This window comes from Cyprinodon tularosa, unplaced genomic scaffold (assembly GCF_016077235.1).
Source record: "Cyprinodon tularosa strain WSP-4 unplaced genomic scaffold, ASM1607723v1 ctg90, whole genome shotgun sequence".
Classification (NCBI taxonomy): Eukaryota; Metazoa; Chordata; class Actinopteri; order Cyprinodontiformes; family Cyprinodontidae; genus Cyprinodon; species Cyprinodon tularosa.
The window spans coordinates 255,548-280,175 of record NW_024039674.1 but is presented as its reverse complement, the minus strand read 5'-3'; the positions used below and the strand labels follow the sequence as shown (position 1 = coordinate 280,175).

General features: G+C 38.6%; 1 long non-coding RNA gene across 1 annotated transcript; it reads right to left on the bottom strand.

Moving 5' to 3' along the window:
- Nucleotides 1-10,310: 10,310 nt before the first annotated feature.
- LOC119775929 lies at nucleotides 10,311-17,801 on the bottom strand. The gene is made up of 4 exons (XR_005279712.1): nucleotides 17,744-17,801; nucleotides 12,570-12,624; nucleotides 12,472-12,494; nucleotides 10,311-11,194 (listed from the first exon to the last, which is right to left on the bottom strand). It is a non-coding gene; the product is annotated as an uncharacterized LOC119775929 (long non-coding RNA).
- Nucleotides 17,802-24,628: the final 6,827 nt, after the last annotated feature.

The following is a 24,628-nucleotide window of genomic DNA, read 5'->3' as shown; positions in this document are numbered from 1 at the left end:
GAATAGAATAGTCATACCACTACCTCACCTACTACACTTCAACGTAAAAGTAAATCCACCTGTATATAAGCCATCCGGATTGTACATATTTAAATTTTTTTTTTTTTATTATTTTTATTTTGTTTTTCATTGTGTGCGATACATGTACACTTGCACCTTAATCCTTATTTATCTTAATATACTGTATATACCTGGATATACTGTATATATATATATTGCTTATTCTTAATGCACTTTTTTTCTCCCTGTTTGCACCTTCTGTAACTTCTATGCCAATTTGTGACGAGTGAATTTCTCCGCTGTGAGATCAATAAAGCTCATCTAATCTAATCTAATCTACAGTCGTTTTTGTCTTTTGAACTTTTTCTCATTTTGCCATAGTACAAAACAGATGCATAATTCCAGGGGATTGTCTTGTGATAAATGTATTCCATACTTTTTAGATTTTTTTTTTTATGTAAAAGAAAAAAAACATGTGTGACCTTTTGCTTCTCAATGAAACACTTTGTGTTGGTGTATTACATAAAAACAAGAATTTGTTCCATGAAACACTCACAAAATGCCATTAAGTTCTGTCTGTCTGTTACTAAGTAACATTTAAAGGAAAAGTTTGCTCATGCTGCTTTGAACATAAAACAAGACTGTGAAGAGCTAAGTTAATATGTCTGTAGTCTCTAAAAGAAAACTCTCCTAAATATTCTTAAGAAGAAGCAACTGGATATAAAGTTTCACTTGTCCACAGCCCGATGACACTGATTTAGTAGATAATGTTTACAAATCACCAAACTATAGGATAACTGTTTCCTCAGCAGTTGCAAAACTTTAGAAACACTCTCTCTTTACCGGTGATGTCAATATTATTTATTTTAACTCGCTCATGTCAACACTTCACTGGAACTAATGGGTAAACCTACTAAGAGGAAATGTTGCATAAAAACAACATGACATCAACTCCCTGCACAAAACATCTATAATACATTGCGGAATGATATCTTGGAAATGTGTATTGTATCTTTATGGTGTTTTATTGGGATTTGATGGGATATAAATTGCAAATTAGATCACAGCTGTAAAATGGAAGAAAAGCATTTGTTCCTATAAGAATGCGTTGTTCATTTACACCCCCTACCACCAACACAAACACCTTTACTTTAACAACATAAAATGAAATCAAGTGCATATTATTTATCTTTTTGGGTTTTTTTTTAGGTCCTTGGTCAATAATCACTATCAATAAGGTGAAAGGAAATGGAGCCCTGGTAGGGTAAAACATGGAACCTATTGTAGAACAATGAAATGTGGTGAGCCTTTAAACTGAGGTAAAGGTGAAAATTGACATTCAATACAGAAGAGCTAATCTGGGGAATAATGAGCAGCAGTGGAAAAAAGCAAATAGAGAGGCTGATGTAGGATATTTAATCAACACATAAGAAGCTGAACTAGATACAAAGTAGCAATAGACCTAGAATATCAAACACAGAACAAAGAAAAAAATAAAATAAGAAGATAAACTTAAAATTTAAACCATACAGGGTGACCTTTCTAATGGTGAACAACGAGAAATAAACTGAGTATGGTGAAACAACTATAACTGCAGTATAAGTAGATCAGCATTGACAAAAATACAAACTAACATATTTATAGAAAACAACCAAGAATCATGACATGCTGAGAAGATTAAAACAAGTTTACAAACTTTCAACATCTCGTCTTACACTTTTAAATCCATTATCTGAAATGGGAAATAGCTGGGCCGGGATATCATTCATCAGAAAAGCAGTTGGGACTGCACTAAATAGACCCTTTCCCACAAAGGTCCCAGGTATTTATCAAGAAATATTTCCTGTTGAACTATAATTTGTGGCTTTTTAACATGTAATGTAGTCCCAGTAAATCAGTCAACGTTTTGTCACCTATATCTTGCAAAAGTGGAATTAATCTATTTAGTATCACTTGCAGGCAACAGTAACGCATGGATATTGATTAATGATAAAGTCAACCAGGGCAGCATCCAACAGCATCCAACACCATTAAGTATGACAAGGACAACTTTTTAAAAATCATCTTTGGTTCAAACATTTCCTCTAACAGGGAAGAATTTCTTTAACATAGTGGTATAAATGTATTATTTTTAAATGTTTGATTTTATTGTTTCTAATTGAAATAGGTTACCAACATAAAATGATTCAAAATCCTATATCAAGGAGCAAAGCGGCTTCACATTTTTAGTTAATCTTTTTGTTTGGACCCAGGCGGTCCTATGATGACTTAACCTGATGTGTTCTCTCTGCTCGGATTAAAGCGGAAAACATTATTGCACATGTTAATCTGCTGTGATCTCTTCAAGATACACGGCTGAGCAATCTCACAGAGACATCAGTTCCCGGCCAACAGTGCTATCTCAGCACGTCAGCAGACTTCCTATCGATTCTGCCACACTCCATTGTTCTCCCAATATCTCTCTGTGCTTTTGAAGGTGGTCCTTCTGGTATCAATATGAAAAAGTATAAACTGAATATTTCTCTTACAAGGCTGGGGGAAAAAATCAATAAACCACATCCATGTTGATTTAACAGAGCTAAAGGAGTCACTGGAGGTGAAACAGAGAGGTTTTCTTCTTGGAATGAACAATTGATTTACAAATGCTTCCTTATATGCTTGGAGAATCCTTTTTCTTGAAAGAAAGCCAGCAAAACCATATGTAGAAATCCCATACATCCACTTCTCCATGCAGGGTCAATTCCTTTTTTTTCAAAAATGTTTTGACAAAACCTCCTAGGCCAAAGGAAATTAATTGCTACTGGAAAAAGTAACACCATCCTTTCATAAGAGAAGCAATGGTGAGGGAAACTGTTGGAACAAATGTATAAAAAGTTTTCTCATATTTACTAATTTCTAAAACATTTTATACATTTATACTGAAATATCTATTTGTATAAAAAGACCCTAGAGTGGCCTTTGTACATATTTTTGTGCTGAGTGTCTTTCCAGAAGCGGGGTTGTGGAACAGCACCTGTTGACTCACCCAAGACAAGGGGGCTGTTTTGATAAATATAGAGAAGTATGATTCAAAACCACAAGTCTGCTTATGAGGCAGAAGGAGCTGTTCCTGGAACTAGAAGATAACAACATGCATTTGACCCCAAGATTAACCTTTTAAAACTGCTTATGCTTGTATTACGTAGATAACATTGCTTCTACTTCCCTCATCCATTAGAGCAGCAATGGTCATGGAACTAGAGACTTCCCAAATTAAATAAAGAGAGAGGGCTCGGATGAATGTGCTTCAGAGCGGGTCAGACAGAGATTGTAACTGGGGACATCTCGGTCCGTTCTCCTTGCGAGTAATAAGAATCTAACGCTATTGTCAGATACAGGGGGTGCTTATAAAGGAGGGTGTCCGGGGTCTGCCCTTTGTTTAGGTTTCTTTTTAGTTGCACTGTAATTTTGTGTCTATGTAGTTGTTTTCTGCCAGTGTTGTTTTTGTGCTACTCTCTGTTGCCCCTTGTGCCAGTTTCAAATTCCGTTGGCTCCTTTCTAATGCTACGTTCAGACCGGACGCTGCAAAAGCAGCAAAATCGCGTCTGCTGCTTCATTTTTGCTGCTTGTACCAGTTAGTTCTGACGCGCGGCTGAAGCAGCTTTGCTGCTCTGGCTGCGCGGTGCAAAAGTGGCTCTGACGCGCTTTGGGCGGAGCTTCACTATCCTTTCTCTGCCTTGCAGCTATATTTGCTGTGATCAGTGGGAATAAAATAGTTTTAATATGTTTTTAAGTGAGAAAATACACCTGAAAACTTCATCAGTGCAGTCAGTTCATCCAGATTACAATCCTGCCTCCCAATGTTATTTCTGTCGGAGCCGCTCAGACCCCCACATACCGGCGGTGCGCCGACAGAAGGAATCCCTTCATCAGCAGCCTCTGGCCGGGTCGCCTCTTCGTGGTTTACCGCGGCGGCTGGTAGGTGTTTTTCATCTAAATAATCCGATCTGCAGGCACCAGAATAATAAAAGCGAACATATTCTGCCGGCAGATGTATATATTTTAAGTTAATTATGCGTTAATAAACTGTTTAAGAGGAGTAATTAGAGCGGTCTGTGTCATCAGCGCTGTGTCTCTCTCCCAGCCAGCTCCCAGATCAGCTTCTCTGATTGGTTGACGCGACGCGTCGAGCAGCAAAAATTAAATTTTTCCATCTCGAGCAGCAACGCGTTTGCGGCGCGTCACGCGTGTCAGATGCTTAAACGCGCCCGACGCGCTGCTTCAGCTGCTCAGACGCGCTGCGCCTGCTGCTCAAAACGCCGCGGGACCTTTTGCTGCGCCTTGACGCGCGTCAACCATTGACTTTGCATGTAAACTCGCTGCTTCTGTCGCGCCAGCTGCCCCCGGTGTGAACGCAGCATAACTGCTTCTGTCCACACCTGCTCCCAATTAACTGACTACTCCACTCTTGGTTCTGTCTGCCATATATAATCCTCCCTGGCACTTCATCAGTGCTGTTTCTTCTTCCTTGCTTTGCTCCTTGTGTGTGTTTCTCGCTGGCCTCTCCTGGTTTGGTTTCTTTTTATTTGTTCCTGGATTCATGCTTCTGTTGCCACAACTACCGTAATAAAATCTACATGAACTCATCTCTGCCTCCTTATCTCTGCATTTGGGTCCTCATTTCACTTCTACCAAACCTGGCACATGGTAAAAGTACTTCAGTGATATCTATGAGATGTACAGTGACTAAAAAAGAACTTCATGTCTGACTCCAAGACACACTTAAACAAGCGATCTTGATCATGTACCTTTATAAATAGGCTTCTGTTAAATTTCCATTTGATTATCATAAAATTCAAAATAAATATTTGAACCGGAATTGCATGATGAGATTATAGTGAAATGTAAATTTAGCATTGAAAGCTAAAATCTTTGTGTCTATACATAGTGGTGACCTTATGATTTATTGAACAATCATTTGGTCTTGGTTTAGATACTCCTCTCTCTTCAACAGAAATAAAATATTTATAAGGAAAGTAATCCAGCTTTAAGATAAACTCAATGTATCAGTGAACTTAACCAACCCAATCTGCTTTGGTTCAGACAGGGGTCTTAAGATTATTAAGAAAGTGTAAACAGCTTTGTGATCTGGTGATTTATACCCCGAAACTATAAAAATATTTAATATATAATGCTGAGATAATACTTAAAAGCCAATAATTTGCTTATAAAGACAGATTTTTTTAAATGTATAAAAAATTTTAGTTAATAGTGGCTGTTTCAACATTTTTTTTCAAGTCTTCAACGTCTCTGAAAAGATGAATTTCACAGGAAGAGACTCTACTTAGTAGTCAGTGTGAAAGCCTGGAGAAAACACGAGGCTGGCCAAATGGCATTTCTTTCAGCTATGACGTTTATGTCCCAATTTGTTAACATTCAAGCTTTTATAATGTTAGAAAAGCAAAGCGATTTTTACCACACACAGATATTCATGTTCGAATTGTAGCAACAAACAGAACAAAAGGAAATAAAAAAAAAGATACTTCAATAATACTATTTTAATTGAAATTTGACTTCCACAGTTTTTCACATCTGAAGAATTTGAAAAAGAGAGAGTGTGAACAGACATTTCCATTATAATTATCCATCCATCCATGAAAACTTTGTCTGCAGGCCATAAATAGGTGTGTTGGATGGACGTCATCAGAGGCCACGCATCTTGTCAGCTAGGGCTTAAATCCAGCTTTTTTTGCCAATGGAAAGGAAGCCAAATGCCGATTGAACCTGTGTGTCCATCTCCAGTTAAAACATCATCTGTGAAAGCTAAGACAAATGGACCCAGAATTCAGGCAGACAGAACAGGATCTTTTAAGCTGGGACCTTAAGCTAGTCAGCTGGGACCGGCTTGCGGGATTTTCTGGTTTTTGGTTCAGTCCGTGTCGAGAGGAGAGAGTGGGAACCAATTGTATGACTTCTCCACAACATGCTGCAGTGCCATCCAGAGAGTTCCAGGACCACGCAAAGCAGCCCATAGATCGGACGCCAACAGATGATGAGGACTGAGAGGGTCCAGAGGCAGAATCCAGAGCAGGTAAAAAAGCAGAGTTCCACACCACAAGATCAAAGAGATGCAGAGGTAGCAGAGGGATAATCCAAGCCGGGGTCAGGGGTCAGATCCAAGGTCACTAACAGGCAGAGTCCAAACAGCAGTCCGAACACAGAAAACAGTCAGAAACAGACCGGAACAAAAGAAAACCAAAACTCAGTAATCCAAAGACATAAACGGGATCAGGTAGTCATATTACACTGCAGGGTATGCTAGATACTTCTCACACTCGGCTCGAATAATCTGGCACCGATGGCTGGAAAAGAGGCAGCATAAATAGGAGCTGGAAACAGGTGGATCAGATGAGCGGTAATGAGCAATCAGGCAGAGTTAGACAGGTCAATAAAATGAGCAATTAAGCGAGCTAGCAGGGCCAATTTCATGACATTAACTCCTTTTCATGACAGTGTAAAAAGTAGAAAAAGTAAAAACTTTGAAAGGAGTTATTTTGTATCTTCTTATTTATTACGTGATACTGCACATAAAAAACATTGATGGCAAAACGGCTTATGTTAGTTTGTGCCATTTCGGCTATGCCCTTACAGCAAGTCATAACAACTTGGTCGCAGACTTGGTCGCAAAGTTTTTACACCAAATGTCCTTCCTTATCCAACCAGGATTCAAACCCAAGTGCTCAGTATAAAAAATCACTTCATCATGGGGACTGCCCATTATGGTAACCTGACTAATGAACTTAGTGTTTTGTCAAATAAATTTCAGATTAATTATGAACTTTTATATCCCTGGAGTTTTTTTTTTTTATGGCATTGTTGAACTTTACCACACCACAGCTAGCGATAAATTCATAGTAAAATGTATTCATGCTATAAATGTTGGGCATAAAAGAAGTGATCACTGGAAGTTTGACTATGGAACCAATGCAATTTTAAGATGAAAAAAATATAGGAATCACAAGCAGTGATGCATTTTGTTTATAGACATTTTGCAGGAGTATGGCTTTATTTGTATAGAAGAAGCAGCTGTTTTTCTAATTAGACAAAACATGTGATACAGCTACTCAGCTACAGTGTTAAGTATGCATGAAGGCAGTGCTGGAACATTATCTACTGGATTTAATGTATTTTTCTACACATTGAAATACAAAGCAATATTTGTGTACTCTGTTTAAAGCAATATCACTGGTTTGTGGAAAAACAACTGACAGAACAAAAGAGATTACACAGCAACAGAAACACAAACATTAACTAAAAGATAGGAATACAAATTAAAATGTGTTGATTGGATTTTTTTGTGAAATGGGCTGTATATTCTAAAAAAAATGCAGGTTCCAGTAATTACAATTACCTCAATGTAATGAAAATTGTCAATCAAAGATTGAATATGTTTAGACGTCAGTTCAACATCTTTTAGATATTTGATGGGGAGCACATGGGGTTGGTTTATGTTTATTGCAGAGGAAACCACATGGCGACACAGAGCCGCTCAGAATTTCAGGTGAACTGCATGGGGGAAATCACATTCCCTCTGCTTCATGTGAAACATATTGATAACATATTCTGTTTTTATGTTCTCTCCCAGCGTGTCATTTTTTCCTCAGTTGGAACCAGTGCAGATAACTCAGAGCCAGAAAGGTTGTTGTTCATCCTGTCTGTACTCTACCACCTAGGAGTCAAGAATTAGAAAGGAATGAGAAACGTTTGCAGCAAACAGCTGTGTGGCTGTTTCTGCCAATCAATATCTTTTTCTATGCAAATTAGTGTGGTCAAAGCTATTTAGATAGACACCGGCCCTTACTAATGTTTTGATCAACAATCAGGCATAATTAATTGGCTTAACTGAAAAGATTTGAACTGTGCATACATTACATCACCTTTCTGATGATGTCCTTTACCTCAAGATATGACCATGAAGAAATTAACCTGTTTCCGATCACTCAACATGCTAATGGATACCGCTCTGAACCAAAGAAAAAGTGACATTTTGATATACATCATGGGTATAACATGAAAAGCCTATATAGGAGGATTTTAATGGACCAAAAGATCAAAATAATATGGCCAATGCAACCAGATGAAATAGTCAATAGAAATGGGTTTTAGCATACCCAGATGGTTGACCTAACCTTGAAACTGGACCTCAGTGTTCCCAAATACCCCAGCATACACAGCTAAGTCCCCATGCATACAGGCTGGTGAGGTTCCCTGTCCAGACATCGCTGTAGACCAGTGCCCTAGTCTCCCTATTCTGAGTGAGGTCTGTATATATTTGTGGTCATCAGTTCATTGAGATTGTTGAAACAAACAAACAACAAACCTTGCGAGACCATTTTTTGATGGATCATATCTGGCCAACGGTACTGGAAAACCTAACCTAAAGGATAGATCCCGTAAAATGGTAAATGGCCTGCACTTGTATAGCGCTTTTTCAAGTCAGGAGACCTGACCAAAGGGCTTTACACTACATTCAGTCATTCACACACACACTGATGGTGGCAAGCTACATTGTAGCCACAGCTGCCCTGGGGCTCACTGACAGAAGTGAGGGTGCCGTACACTGGCGACACCGGGCATTCTAACCACCATCAGTACACAATGCAGGTGAAGTGTCTTGCCCAAGGACACAACGACAGGGACTTGAACCGTCAATCCTTCGATTTCAGGGCAAACTCCTACACCTGACGCCACTGTCACTCATAGGATTCCTGCGATTTTGGTATTTTGTTGTGATGGAGATAGATGGAGGGACTATGTTGTGTTGGCAGTCGAATGGGCACTAATGCGGTCCGTCAGGTCGAAGAAAGAATTAAGGGAACAATTAAAGCTTCAATTCAACCTTCACCCATAGTTGCACAGTACAACATATTACAAGACTGGATGAGGGCATTTTTAAGTTAGCTTCCTTCTTTAGGTGGCTGGATTTGGAGACAGAGTAAAGCTGTGTCATCCAGGAGGAGTGTGATGTAGAGTTGCTTCTCATTAGTTATGCAAGTTAATGACATTGATGGGCTGATAAAGAAATAGTGGTGAATATAGGTTATACATTAGGTGTTTTTGTGCATGGTTGTTTATATGTGTGTTGCCTATTGATGTATTCCCCATGTCTAGATGGAGATAAGCACCACTCCCTTGGAACCATGTGGAGATTGAAATGGGTTAAATGTACATGGTGTCATGTTGGGTTTTAGGTGCTTGGCCCACATGCAGATCACACTCGGAGGCAGGAGACAGTTTTAGGTTGTGTATTTAAACCAGACAAAAACAGCACGGGATGAGTAAGCATAGAGACACGGAGCAGTGAAGTGCGGACCGGGGACGCTCGGATCTGAAGAAGGAGAGGGGTTGGAGGAAGTGGTTAAAATAGCGTACCAAGCAGAGTACCGTACGAACAGAAAAAAGGCTTACCAATTGAGATGGGAAACCGGACCGGGGAGAACGGATTGGACTCGGCACTGCCTGACCTTGGTGAGGCTGGTGGCTGAGAGACTGACGAGGGGGGGGGGGCTGAGAGCGGGACCGAGCAGCGCCGGCGGTCTTGTCCACAGAGCCAGCAGGAGGATCCAGGAGGGCCACCGAGGGAGCTCAGGAGGGCAGATTGAGCAGAGAAGAAAAACCCGAACACGACCATGGACCTGGGAGACACAAAAAATCGCTTTTAGCACGGGAATAGTTTTGCTGTCAGAAGACAGAGGCCACTGGTTCGTACCACAACGGTTAACACACAGGTGTAGGCGCCCTGCCCCTCTGTCAAACAGTCACCTGCAGAGAGAGGGGAGAAGGCCGAGCCAGCAGAACTGCAAGGCCCAGGCTGCCGAATCCTGACACATGGATGGATCTTATATTTATTATAAACACAGATCTTATTATAAAGAGAGTGTGTACCTTTACAAGGCTCGGCTGGGTATCCCGCTATGAATGGAAGGATTAAGACATATTTTTTCGGTTCCATGGATTTTGGGGTAGCGGAAGAGCTAAAGATGCCACTTTGACATTATGTAATGCAACTTTCTAAGTTTCTCTGATGTTATTTTAAGATGATTTGAAACCAATCCTAAAATCCATCAACAAGTTGTTAATTTATTCTTTTCAGTAGATGTCTTGGGTCTTGGTGGAAAACAGTATCCATATTACTAATGCAAGGTAGTTTAGATTGGTACATAATCTCTGTATTTCTTATGTCCTTTTTTAATAAACAATTCACATACCCAGGTAGTAAACAGAGTGTCCAGCTAGTAAACAGAGTGTTTAAAAATCTTTTATTGGTCTTACATGCATACATGGGTCTTAATACAGCCTTGTAAGGCAAAAAAGGACAACATTGCATATTACTGCTTGTGACTTTTTTATTGTTTTAGATTCCAGACTTTTAGCCTGGAATTTCCTTACATAACTAATTTAAATCCTCTGGTAAAACTCCTCCATGGTTCTATGAATTAAATTTTTTCCTTTGCCTTTTACTTTAGAGAAACCAGTGACCACTGATTGTTGTTTGCAGCAGCTTGCTTTAAAAAATAGGTAATCCTTTAAATCTTTTTGAAATATGACTCATGGATTTGCTTATAACACAGGTTAGAAATAAATAAGTAGATACATTTAATTGATTTAAATTCATTAAGTGTTCAAAATGTCTTAATTTATTAAAAGAAGATTTATGGACTTCTTATCCATCAACCAACGTACATTTTTTTTCAGATATCTTAAGTCTGGCCTGTGTCCAAGCTTATCTCAAAATTGAAATACAGCCTTTCATGTAAACATGTCTAAACAAATTAATCAAGGCTTTTGTTATGCAGGGACTGACAGGCCATGAAGAATCTTTTGGTTATGAGCTGTGTGTTTGCTTTTTATGCTGAGCCAGAATCAACTTATGTGCAATAGATTATCTGATTAAGTTACAGAGAGAAGTTACGGGACCTGTCAAACATGAGACTATTTGAATGTGTGTCTGGGATTAGTTTAGACACTATAAGGGTTTTGTTTTTTTTTGCAACTGGCCCTGGAGTGGAAACACAGGTGGATAAATCTGCAGTGAAGGGGCTGAGTCAGAACGGCTGTGAGGTTGTTGATGCTGGGGATTCATTTAATGGCAGGTTTCCAGACTGGTGCTGTCTGCTTGGCAAGGCTTCCTCCCAGTTCAGGTTCCCACACGGCCCTGTCAGTCACAAACAGTAAGACAGCTGTGTCATGCAGGTGCCAACTGGTACTCCTCTACCAGTATGGTTGACTTCACATCCTCTTTATTCACTGACTTATTCTGATTCATAACTGGATCATTGCTCAGACAAAGATATGCAAAGTAAAAACTAGAATATAATTCTTCTTCATATATCTATAACGAAAGTGTCTTTAGCTGATATATAGCATCAGTATTCCAGGAGCTCATCAGCATATCACTTTATGCAGGACAATAGGGTGACTGATGTGCCATAAGCCACTGTATTAATTTTGTACATTGGTGGAGCAAAATTTTTTGCTGCTCTTTCCAAACTAAGACCCTCCTCTCACCAGGACACTGCCATATGTGATGCCCTCCTGATGTGCTTGCTATAAAGGCCCCGGGACCACCACCTCTTTTCTCTTTGCAATGGAAGTTCTCCTCAGTGTTGCAACATTGGATAGAATTTTTTAACCCTTGCTCAAGATATATATATATATGTATATATATATATATATATATATATATATATATATATATAAATATATATCAGAAATACATAATAAGCTTCTCTAGTTTTGTGGAAAATGTTTGGGGTTTTAGGATGAGCCTTAAAAGAATAACACCACAATTTCCCCATTATGGGACAATAAAGAGATTTGGATTTTCTTTTCTATTCTAAGTTACGTAGACTGACAGACCATGTCCAGAACCAGATTACTGTAAAACAGACTGTCTGCAACATTCTCTTTGAGTTCATAGCCTGGACATAGTAAGCTTTCCTGAACATCGGAGAAGTTGAACTTTCTAACAGAGGTTGCAGCTCTTGGAAAGTCAGGGGATGGTTTCCAACTAATTAATTTGGCATTTTATGATTTCTGATCATTGTATGCCTTTTGTTGTTGACTAAAGCAAGCAAGCAAAAGTTTATAGCAAACACATGGTAGCGGATGCAACACTAACATGTTTCAGCTGTTGATTATACAGTTAAGACCAACTTTTTGTCAATAAGGGTTTAAACACTAACATGAAGTCAACGCTAATGCTTTTGCTGATATGCTCATTATATTTGATTGCTAAAAAATGAGTTTGAGTCCAATGAGTCCTGTCAAATCTGCCAACAATCAATCTAGTAAAAGTAAACCCTCTGCATTAAGGGCTCCAAGCCATTTTTATTGTCAGAAGCTCAGAACGTTGGACCCAGAATTCAAACAGACAGATCAGATTTAGAAACAAGTGCTTATTTAAGAGAGAAACCTGCGCCTGCTCTTCACCTGGGGCGGGCTCATTGGATACTCTGTAGAGATGGAAACTCAGGTCAGTGACTTAAGAACTCAGACAGGCAATGATAATTAGCATGAGAGTCACCAACCTAAAGTTCAATCTGAGGCCAGAAGAAGGAGTGAGGTCCAGGGGAGCACCAATGCCTGGGAACAGGTGGATCTGATTAGAGGCAATGAGCGCTGGGCAGAGCAAAGCAGGTGTGAGAAAAAGAGCCAACCGCAGCCATAGGTGCTAATATCGTGCCAGTTATACCATCAGGAACAATCACATTAGGTTAAGAAACACTTATTTCCTCACAACCCTGTCCTCTCTGACCACTTTCTAATAACCTTCAGGATTACTTTAACAGAGTTCTCCTCCCCCAAAAGAAGGTTCAATTTTAGTAGATCTTTATCAGATAGTGCAGTTATAAATTTTAAAGAATCTGCTTCACTTTCTCTCTGCTCTGTGTCACTGAGCAGTGCTGCAGAGTGCAAAAGCTTAGCTTATTCCCCTTCACAGGTTGATGATTTTGTTGAGGGGGTTGCTAGTTCTCTGCGCATTGCCTTAGACAACGCAGCTCCTTTGAAAATGAAAACCGTTAAAAATAGAAAGCTTGCTCCTTGGTTTAATGCAGAGCTGCGTACTTTGAAGCAAAATGCTAGGAAACTGGAGAGAAAATATCGCTCCACAGGCCTGCGAGAGTCCTTCCTAGTCTGGAAAAATGGTTTACTGCTGTATAAGAGGACCCTTTGTAAAGCAAGAGCAGCATACTTCTCCTCATTAATAGAGGAGAATAAGAATAATCCTAGATTTCTTTTTAATACAGTTGCCAAACTCACCCAGAGCCATAGCTCTGTTGAACCGTCCATTCCACCTGCTCTTAGCAGCAATGATTTTATGGGATTCTTTATAAATAAGATTGATCTTATTAAAAATAAGATCATAAGCACTCCTCTATCCGCGATTGTACCTGAGGTAGTCATGGAATCTGAACCGGGTTTAGACTGCTTTGATCCAGTTGAACTCTCTGAATTAGCAAAATTATTGTCTTCATCTAAGCCTTCAACTTGTATGTTAGATCCAGTTCCAACCAGGTTATTTAAGGAGGTATTCCCTTTGATCTCCTCCTCCATTTTAGATGTGATTAATCTATCTCTGTTACAGGGATATGTACCTAAAGCTTTTAAGATTGCTGTAATTAAACCTCTGCTTAAGAAACCGTCTCTTGACCCAGATGACTTGGTCAATTATAGACCTATATCCAATCTTCCTTTCTTATCCAAAATTCTTGAGAAAGTAGTTGCCAAACAAGTTTGCGATCACTTCCACCATAATGAACTTTTTGAAGAGTTTCAGTCTGGCTTTAGAGCTCATCATAGCACTGAAACAGCTCTGGTGAAAGTCACTAATGATATTCTCATGGCCTCAGATAATGGACTTGTATCTGTGCTCGTCCTGTTGGATCTTAGTGCTGCATTTGATACAGTTGACCATAATATTCTTTTAGAAAGACTTGAATATTTTGTTGGAATTAAAGGAACAGCACTAGACTGGTTTAAATCTTATCTATCTGATCGAATTCAGTTTGTTCATGTTAATGATAGATCTTCAACACGCTCAAAGGTTACCTGTGGAGTACCACAGGGATCAGTGCTAGGACCAATTCTCTTTACTTTATACATGCTCCCAATTGGTAGAATTATTAGACAGCATGGGATTAATTTCCACTGTTATGCTGATGATACCCAGCTATATCTGTCTATAAATCCAGATGAAGCTAACCCATTACATAGATTACAGGCATGTCTTGAAGACATAAAAACCTGGATGACTCTTAATTTTCTGCTTCTGAATGCAGACAAAACAGAAGTTATAGTCTTTGGACCAGAGTCTCTGAAAAAGAAACTGATTAGCCAGTCACTTCATTTGGATGGGATTAAACTGATTTCAGATAATAAAGTAAAAAATCTTGGTGTTATTTTTGATCAGGACCTGTCATTTAAATCCCATATCAAAGAGGTTTCTAGAATTTCCTTCTTTCATCTGAGGAACATTGCAAAAATTAGAAATATCCTGTCCAGGGGTGATGCTGAGAAACTAGTCCATGCATTTGCTACTTCAAGGCTGGACTATTGTAATTCTTTACTATCAGGAAGTCCACAAACTGTAGTTAAAAGCCTTCAGCTGATCCAAAATGCTGCAGCCAGAGTTCTAATGAAAATGAAAAAGAGAGATCATATCTCTCCTATCCTGGCTTCTCTTCATTGGCTTCCTGTTAAATCAAGAATAGAATTTAAAATCCTCCTTCTCACATATAAAGCCTTAAATGGCCAAGCTCCATCTTATATCAGAGATCTGATTGTTCCTTATGTTCCTAACAGAGCACTTCGCTCTCAATCTGCAGGTTTACTAGTGGTTCCTAGAATTTCTAAAAGTAGAATGGGAGGCAGATCTTTTAGTTATCAGGCTCCTCTCCTGTGGAACCAACTACCAGTTTTAGTCCGTGAGGCAGACACCCTGTCTACTTTTAAGGCTAGGCTTAAAACTTTCATTTTTGATAAAGCTTATAGTTAGGGTGGCTCAGGTTATCCTGAGCTATCTCTATAGTTATGCTGCTATAGGCTTAGACTTTTGGAGGACATAGGGACCCCCATTTCATCATTCTGCTTCATTCTCTCTCTGTTCTCCTATTCTGCAGAATCTGTTAGTTCAATCTCTAACCTTCTGCTCTCTCTGCTTTTCCTCAGAGTAGCTTTGCCTCGTCTGTTCCTGTTTGGCTGTGACGTCATCCTGGAAAAAAACATCAGCTGTGCTGCTTCTATCAACACCCTTGTTAATAGATGTTGGAGATCGGCCTGTTTTCCAGTGTGGTCCTGTTTCTCTGACCGTGACTGAGTGGATGTGCTCTCTTCGTCCTCTGACATGGGAGCTGCCTTGGAGCTCGTCTGCCTGGCTGTGTGTTTCCTGGACGGGGCCGCCTTTTACAGCTGCTTTTTGTATCTCTGCTTCTGTCTCCTTGAACCCCAGTCGGCCTCGGCAGATGGCCGCTCACACTGAGCCTGGTTCTGCTGGAGGTTTCTTCCTGTTAAAAGGGAGTTTTTCCTCTCCGCTGTCGCTACAAGCATGCTTAGTGTGGGGGATTGTATTTGAGTCAATGAGTCAATGCAATCAATTGGTTTTCCTTAGATAGAAAACTTTGTATCAATTTGACTGTATGATCTGGTTGAACTGTAAAGTGCCTTGAGATGACATGTGTTGTGAATTTGGCGCTATATAAATAAACTGAATTGAATTGAAATTGAATTGAATTGAATTATTGATATATCTGATCAGGAAAATCTTTTTCATAAATAAAATTAGAACTCCAAACTCTTTCATATAAACTTTGGTTCTTAAACATGAAATCCATGCTTTACTCTAATATTATAACAACACTTTATTGATCACGGGTTCAACCATTTTGATTATAATTTTTTTTTGTTTTTTCCTATGTGTGCATAGCAATGTAATATAGTGTAGTTGGGTTTCTCTAGTTTTTAATTAAATTATTTTGGACTTAGAGCTAAATGTTTTTATGTTTATAAACTCTTATAAGTTTTTTTTTTATTATCCCATATACGGGAGATACAACTGTTTGACTTCACCATGATTTGATCATCAATCACACTTTCAGTTGTTATCCTAACACAGTCAGTTGGGAGTGTGGTCACAGAATAAAACATGAAATTCAGTCAAGTTATTTGATTAAATATTAAATACAATGGTAATTATTTGCATAACACTAAAAATGTATAATATGTAACATGGACGCGACACTCACAAATAAAGTGCATCTCAGTAAACTGAAGTATATCCAAAAAGCTTATTTACATCAGTGACTCACTTTAAAAGGCATAGTTGATATACAGTATAATTTTCCTGACACATAGACTGATAATTCAGCTTTTCCCCAAAAAATACAATTAAATATATTTTAATACTGAGAGACATAATCTTTAGCACTGAAATGCTACGGCCATCACAATTACAAGGATGAATACAAGTTAACAATCAAAAAAAGAATATATTGGTAAACAAGCAGCTCTCTTCAGGTTTATCCACACTAAAGGCCCAGTATTATCCACAGTCATTGATGATGCAGTAAGTAATTTAATGTGTTTTTGTTTGTTTGTTTTTTTTTTGAAAGAGAGAGGGTTTAATTTTGTGGTTTCAGAGGGCTCTTTCTTTAGAGATGAATTATTTAAGTTTCTTGTGTTGTCCATGAATAATGACAGGATAAAACAGGAAATAGATAAACTGATTATGTCCTCATCTGCAAATCTGAAAAAAACTTGGACAGAAAGAAAAATGGGCTGATGTTGGTTCAGCCCATAGACTGCGGGTTGGAGAGACCATCTGCTTAAACTGATCTCACGACGTCGCTTTTTGATCCTTTGATGTCGGCTCTTCCTATCATTGTGAAGCAGAATTCACCAAGCATTGGATTGTTCACCCACTAATAGGGAACGGGAGCTGGGATTAGACTGTCATGAGACAGGTTAGTTTTACCCTACTGATAATGTGTTGTTGCAATAGTAATCCTGCTGTGAGATCGACTTGACTAGTGAGCTGATAGTAATGCTTCACTCAGGGACCCAGAAGATAGATCTGCCCTTCGAATAAACACAGGTTTGAATTAACCTGTCCATGATGAGAAAGATGAAGCGACAGTGGAGAGGAAAACCTCCCCTTGGGAAGAAACCTCTGGCAGAACCAGGCTCAACAAAGGTGGTCTGCTGCCGGACCAATTGAGATATGATAGGCAATGCAGTAGGAATCCGGAAAGAATTACACTCTGATAGGGACAAGATTGAAGAAGAACTATTGAAAAGACAGATGGAGCTTAGCTACGATGTTAGAGAAGGGAATGGAGGTGGGTTGAGTCAAAATCAGACATAGTGTAACAACTACTTGCGCTTGGCTCGGTAGCAGGCTGAGTTGGGGATTTGTATACCTTTTGAGATGAACTCTCAAAGCTGATTGGGCTTCTCGGAGGTGCAGATCAAAACTGAATGGCTAGCGACAGAGGAAGATGAGCCTCTGATGGATGAGGGTTAGCAATTTAGTTTCTTCAGTTGAAGTTCTGCCTTGGCTTCATTAGTAACTTTCCAGTCTGTCATAATGAAGACGGAGGTGAAAAAACACCTCCGTTAAGTCCTTCGTCTGCTGATCTACATGACCAGCAGTGCAATATCCTAAATGGAAAAAAAATATCTTTCCATGTGGTTTTAACAGTCTTACCCTCAGTTTGAGGACATACCTCTGGAGAAGGGCTGAGAGCAGATCAGCTGTTTCCCTCCTGAGGATTTTTTAAAGGACCTGGAAAAAAAAAACAGTTTGAGAAGTTAAAAAAATAAACATGCAGTGTTCATATGTACAATGCTGGGAGACTTTCTTTTTTTTTTTTCAAAATATTACTGTTATGTGCAAACGTGAATTCCAGTAAGAAAAATGAATAGAGTTTTCTCCAGTCTTAAGAATTTTACAATTTTCCTGGATAATCACAGTTTTCAAATTGGCTTTGTTTTTGAAATATTTCCATGTAACTTATAATTTATCAAGTCTTGACATTTCTACAGTAGCTTTCTGTCAGAATCAGAGTAAGGAAATGAAGAAAAGGCGTGTCTTTGCTGCATCCTGTCACAGCTTGACTCCCAAACAATGACCCTTCAGACAGATGTGACTCCCGAGAGTATGTTAATTAAACTCATTTCAGATAAAAAGCAGGGGGTGATGGGTGTTCTCATCATCCCAAATGGCTTGTCTTGTTTCATTTTGTGTTGGCTGACTTCAAGTCAGAGTAATGAAGAGATAAGATGTATGTGTTTGTGTGCGCTAATGAACTTTCAGTGCTCCAACACCACACAAACACACAGCTATGCAGTCACACCTGCTGTCTCTAGAGCATTATTAGGAGGGCTTTCTGTTTCACATTCACTCAGTTATTGTGGCAGGAGACCATGCAGCTGCAGCCTAGACTCTGTCTGCTGACTAAAACAGGAATAAAATCATGTCCAAGGTCATCAGTCACCGCCTGTTTCCAAGGAACCAGCTCCAACATTTTTCCTGGATTCCTGTCAACTTCTTGCTACAGTCACCCTGATTAAAATTGAATCAGATTTAGACCAACAGCTTTGTACCACCTTGAGGGTTTTTTTTTATTTTATTTTGTGTAAATGTGTAAATGGAATATCCGGCATATGTTTTAACTTTGTAAACAGAACCAGTAAATCTGTATCGTCATTATGAAACCAAGCATAATTTTGCAACTCCCCCAACTTAAAATACATCATTTTTTAAGTCACTGAAAGCACTAGTGGCAAATTGAAATAACCTTAGAGGCTACTTTTAGAAAAAATTAAAAATAAAACAACATTTGGGGAATAAATGGTAGAAACACTTTTACATTTAAAAGAAACAATAGAAATACTTGCAGAATATATCAAACATACTTAGAAGCAAGACATGTACATAGGCATACATCAAGACCTGCGCAAATACAGTGCAGCTATAGTAGGATCAAAGTCAGAATCAACCTTAGTGGCAACGTCTGTTTTCCTCACAAATAATTGAACGTTGATTTTCCATACCTCACCTCATTATAGAAAATAAACACCCACACTTAAAAAATGCACTTTAATCTTGTAAAGACGAGGTAATGGTGCAAAAATTTTAAATGTTTGAGCATAGTGTCTAACTATCCTTGAGTTCAATTGAAAGACAATCTGGGTGGAGAAACAGTACCCCAATTATTAAAGTCTCAACTAAAATATTTATTTCACAAACTTATTTCATCTCTCTTGGCAAGGCCATTATATTTCAAAAGCACATTTCAGGGGCCAGACAATTTAAAGAGATTATTTTTAGCAGATGTTTGGAATGTGGTGGAGTACAATGTTCACATTACTGATGCAAAGTAGTTTAGGTTGTCATTTTAACTCTGTATTTCTGTAGTTCTTAACTTTTTTTATTGAATGATGCACATGCTGTGCAGTATTTAAGTAAATCATTGTTTTAAGATAGCGGATGTTCCGACTGTAAATACAGGGTTTTTAAAAATCTTGTATTTAACTTTGATGGAGTGTATCAGTCTTTGTGAGAAAAAAAAAAGACAACTTTGTATATTACTGCGTGTTATATATTTTTGGTTTTAGATTTAAATTAGCATAACTAATTTAAAACCTGGCAAAACTGTTCCTTGGTTCCAAAAAATGAAAATATACATGTGAAAAAAAGTTTCTTCAAGGAGAGTAAGATTTTATTTACATCAGTTTATTTTCTAAGAACCTTAACCTTATTTCCATGTAGGACCACAAGTTAAATGTTAGTCAGCTTTTGGAGACAGATGATTAGTCTGCCCTTACATGAGAGCTACCAAAGCCGGGGGTCCAACTTTTTACTATTTAAAAAGGCTGCCAATTTCAGATGAAATTAAACCAGAGGTCTCCAGGTCCTTTGCCCCCCTACCTCTACTCACCATAACAAAAAATAAATAAATTAAATAACAGCAAGATTAACATGCTTCGCCAGCCCTGAAGCTGCTGAGGAGGAAATACAATTATTGGATTCAGACGTGCAAAACCAGAGACCCTAAAACATGCAGGACAGTGGATTGAGGACCACTGAATCAACAATTTAGTAGTGGTAGGTTAATCCGGCTTAAGAAAGTAAAAACACTACTTAGTTTTTCTACATGCTGTTCACTTACCAGAATGATCTTTGGCAAGTGGTCCTAAACTGAAATCCTTGAGTGTTAGTATCCTACAACATTTAGATGTGTCTCTTGCCCTACATACCTAAAGTTGATGTCTTAACTACCTCAACTACCAATTTCAGTTCCTAGGCAGATGTGTTCCATATTTTACTTTTGTTGCAAATGTAGAAAATAAACAATACATGCTGACCCTAAGTGTTGGTTCATCATTGTCCAAAATTCTGCATACTAATATTTGTATTTGAAGTGAAACAAATCCGGAACTTTTACCTTTTTTTTCCCCACTTCTTCAGGATTATCCATACAATTGAACAGAAGGCCAGTCGATTTCTGAAGCTCCTTTTCTTTTCATGGCCTCAGGCAGCTAGAGTCCTTACAGCCAATTAGCTCAGACAGCAACAGCATCCAACATAAGCTGTGAGGAGGGCATGTAAAAAGATTTACAGCTTTGAGAGCCAAATCCACCCTCATGTCTTATCGCTTCCCCCAGGGCTTCGGCCACCATACAGAGGAGGAAATAGGCTGTTTTGCCTAAGAATGGTTGGTCTTAGGAGCTTTTTGTAGGGAAGTGGTGGGAAAATGCCTTCTATGGTCAACAGAAGGAAAATGGGCCATGAAGATCAAAGTTGGCACTGCTCTTTGTCAGTCATCATAGAGTGAGTGGGCTCAAACAGCCCATGATAACCACAAAAAGTTCTATGAAAGTCTTTGCTTACACAGAAATAGATATTAAAGCTGTTTGTCAGCACTTTGGTTGTCCTCCCTTTCCAGACTATACTGCAGTTCATTCTGATTAACCAAGCTCTAAACTGACATCTGGAATCCATCCCAGGTCCGCCCTTTCTTCTTTGTCTTCAGGTACAAACTGCCAAGTGTTTGTTTAGATTATATTTCTGGTCTTTTGCAGTTCGTCTCTCTGAGGCTCTTTTTCTGGAACACTTCATGTCTGGTGGGCAATAATTCATTTTTGTTTACAAGCAGCCTGGAGACACTATAAATTCACCTGCAGCCACGACTACAGTTTGAGAAGACAAGCAGAAAGAGTCCAATGTTTTTTTACTTCCTTGGCAGAAAGAGTAACAGTTTGCAGGAATTTTAATTATACATATTGTGTTAAACCAACAAAAGAACCGGCAAACTCCTTTTTTTCTTTTACTCTTCCAATTTTAAGGTTTTAAAGGGCTTTCAGACAAACTATGAGAAATTTGAATTTGCTTTAAAATAATTAAGGAATACTTTAAATTATTTTTCAAACAGCCTTTTCTTTACAGTAATACATTGTATCACTAGCAATTTGATTAAACCTATAAACAGCCATAGAACACGGATAATGAATTCTTTCATGTCATGCCATGAATGGCATGGTTCAAGTTTTATCTCTGAGTTTTCACTGGTCTTATTTCCATTCTTGTGTTCTAGTTATTTTTTTTATTGTATTTTAGCTCCTAGCTCCCTGTTCACACCTGCTCCCAATCTGCTAATTAGCCTGGTGTTTGTTTCTCTCTCCATTTTATTCTCCTCCTGTTCAGTCACTCTTGGCTGGTTTGACGTCATTTCTTTACCCCCTTTTTGTAAGTATTCCTGGTTCTCAGTTTTTGTGGATTTGGGGGATTTATGTTTTAGATTGTTGCTTCTGTTGAACTTTTGTTATTAAACCTTCAAGTAACCACCTCAAGCTTTTGTGTCTGCCTTTGGGTCCTGTCAAACCTTCAACCCCAATCTGGCAATGAATAGATATGGAAAGAAATAAAAGTGGGTTCATAAAACATAAATCAGAATTTGTCATAGTCAACATAAAAATATTCTCGTACAGTAAATACTGTCATGTTTATTGATGTAGAACTGATAAATCTCTTTAAAGCTACAATGTATAATTTTCAGCAACATCTAATGGTCAGACTGCAGTGACATGAAGCTTTTTATATAAAAATGGAATAAAGCAAAAATAATGTTAACAAAGGATAAAGCACCGAATCATCGAATCACTGAATCATCAGTGGTCAGTGGCTTTTTAAAAATTTGTTTTAATTTAGCCCTAGAGGAACTGTTTCGTATTCTACCTCGAGCGTAGACTCAGACTAGGTGATGCATTCTCTTATCTCGCTCCACCTCTCAGTTTGCCCGTAGGCTCCACTGATTGTCGGCGGTCCTTCGGGTATCTCCTGATTTACCCTCTCGAGGCTAGTCTTGGCCTGCCGTTGTCTCTTCCTGCTCTGTCTCCCAGGCGGACTTCTTCGATCTCACTGCGTCCTCCTAACGGTAAGCCAAAGCCACTCTCCCCTGCCTTCAGACTTGTTTACGCCCGGCAGAATAATCAGGTCTTCTGTTCTGCTTTGATCGTCCACAGTTGGACTCTAGGTAGCCTGTAAGAGCTGTAGCCTCTTTAGGGCCATCAGAGCTGTTTCCTGGCAGGCCTCTCTGTGTAACAACTGTTTTCCTCAGCTCTCTTCCTGAGCTAGCAGCAGCAGGCTGCCGCCTCACCGCTGTTGTTCCTTAGCTCCAGAGGGGGCATGGCTTCCTGGCTCTCTCAGTCATTGTTCTGACACTAATTCCTCCCTGCCCATGCCTCTCTTTTCTGTGTGGGTACTCAGAGAAAAACAAAAAGAACCGAGGACAGGAGAAATATGTGAGTCGGCTCTGAAATAACCAAAATAAATAAAAAACGCAACGATTTAGCGTCTTCATAAAAACCAGATGGTCGTCCATCATGGCCAATGTAAGTCAAGTCTACATAGGTAATTTTATTAGTATTTCATTAGTCTGTGTAGGATTGTATATAGGCATAACTTCGTTGGTTGGTCTAATATCATTGAGTGAAATAGTACCAATATTTTCTGGTAATTTTCTGATCTATGGGCTTTGTCTTCAAAAAATTTTAATAACGGGGACTAAATTACAGGTGCAATGTTTTTAAGCATGTGCAATAAATGGCCGTGTTGCAGTGATCTACAAAGATTGCTGTAAAAATGTCAAGACATGCAAAGCAGTGTGGTTCTGCCAAATTAAAATGAGAAAATTTTGTGTTCTATTGGCAGTCTGAGAGTTGTTATAAAAGAAAGATAAGGTTGTTAGCCATGTACTTGAAGGCAAAAATGATAAGCTATTTAGAAAATAACTATATTACTAATTGATATTTACAGAGCACTTTACATGGGATGCTTATCTTTTCAGTGATAGAAACAAAAGCAGTTAGGCATTAATAATGTAAATACTATTAAACATGAGAAACTTGTCTTTTCTGTTCATTGCCCCCCAAAATCTGCGTACAAATGAATAAAATAAAACCATGCTTTGTTAAATTAAATCAAGGGAGAAAATAAAATTATGGTTGAATCAAATAAGAGAAGTGCACTTTCAATTGAGTTTTTTCTTTATTAATATTATTATTATACTATTGTTGCTTTTGGCAGTCCAAATCTTTTTGCACGTCAGTTTGTACCAAAATTTCAGAAGTGTTAGATAAGATGCAAAAGTGAGTGTGAAAATTAGTTTACGATTTGGGAAAGAACTTTGCATGTGGTAAATGTTTACATCTGCATATCCTCCCCTATTGAATTTGTGTATTTAGGTCATTAGAATATGATCTGCATATTGAAAGGGCAAGCACATAATAAAAAGGTTTGCACACGCTTTCTGATTAATTCAAAACGCAAATTCCTTTCCTCCTTCTTTTAAGATCGGCTCGGTGGGCACAACCACATTTGCTTCTGTTTTAAGACACATGAAAATTCTGGCCATAGATCAGACCATAAATTTGAATGGATTGTAGAGAAATTTTAATTTATGAAACAAATTGATGTTGGATTAATCTAACAATTGTAGTTTTCAGCAATATTGTTGAAAGAAACCTTTTTTCCTTTTGATCATTCTATATTTGAAAGGACTGCAGTATATCCTGGTATTATGACAGTCATGTAGCCCTTCTTCTATTGATACAACACATGTGAGTGTGGATGGACATGCAGTTTATTACTTTCCTGCCGTGGTATGTCAGGGTAAGTCAATGGAAATATGTTTTGACCACATCAGCCCACATACACCCCTGTGAGGGGCTCTGTTGGCCTGCCATTGCATTTTTAACTTTGAGAAAAAATGGACCTGTATATTCTCTGTGATCATCTCTCTTAGAAGTGGAAAGTATGAACAGCACTGGAAACCAGTTTCTGGTCAGTGCAGATTTGGTACAGCATTTGGTACAAAGTGTCTCATAACATCCAGGCGCAGTTTCCTGCTCGTTTATTTGGGGAAAGGTCAGTGTTGTCCAGAGCAGCGGGGGTGGCGGCGTACCCTAAACCACTCAGACAAACAGGGAAGCCCCTGGTTGTGACAAACTGATATGAAAAGGAAATCATAATCAGCATTGATAAGCTTCCTTATTATTGCTTAGAGGAATTAAACATTATAAAAATGGT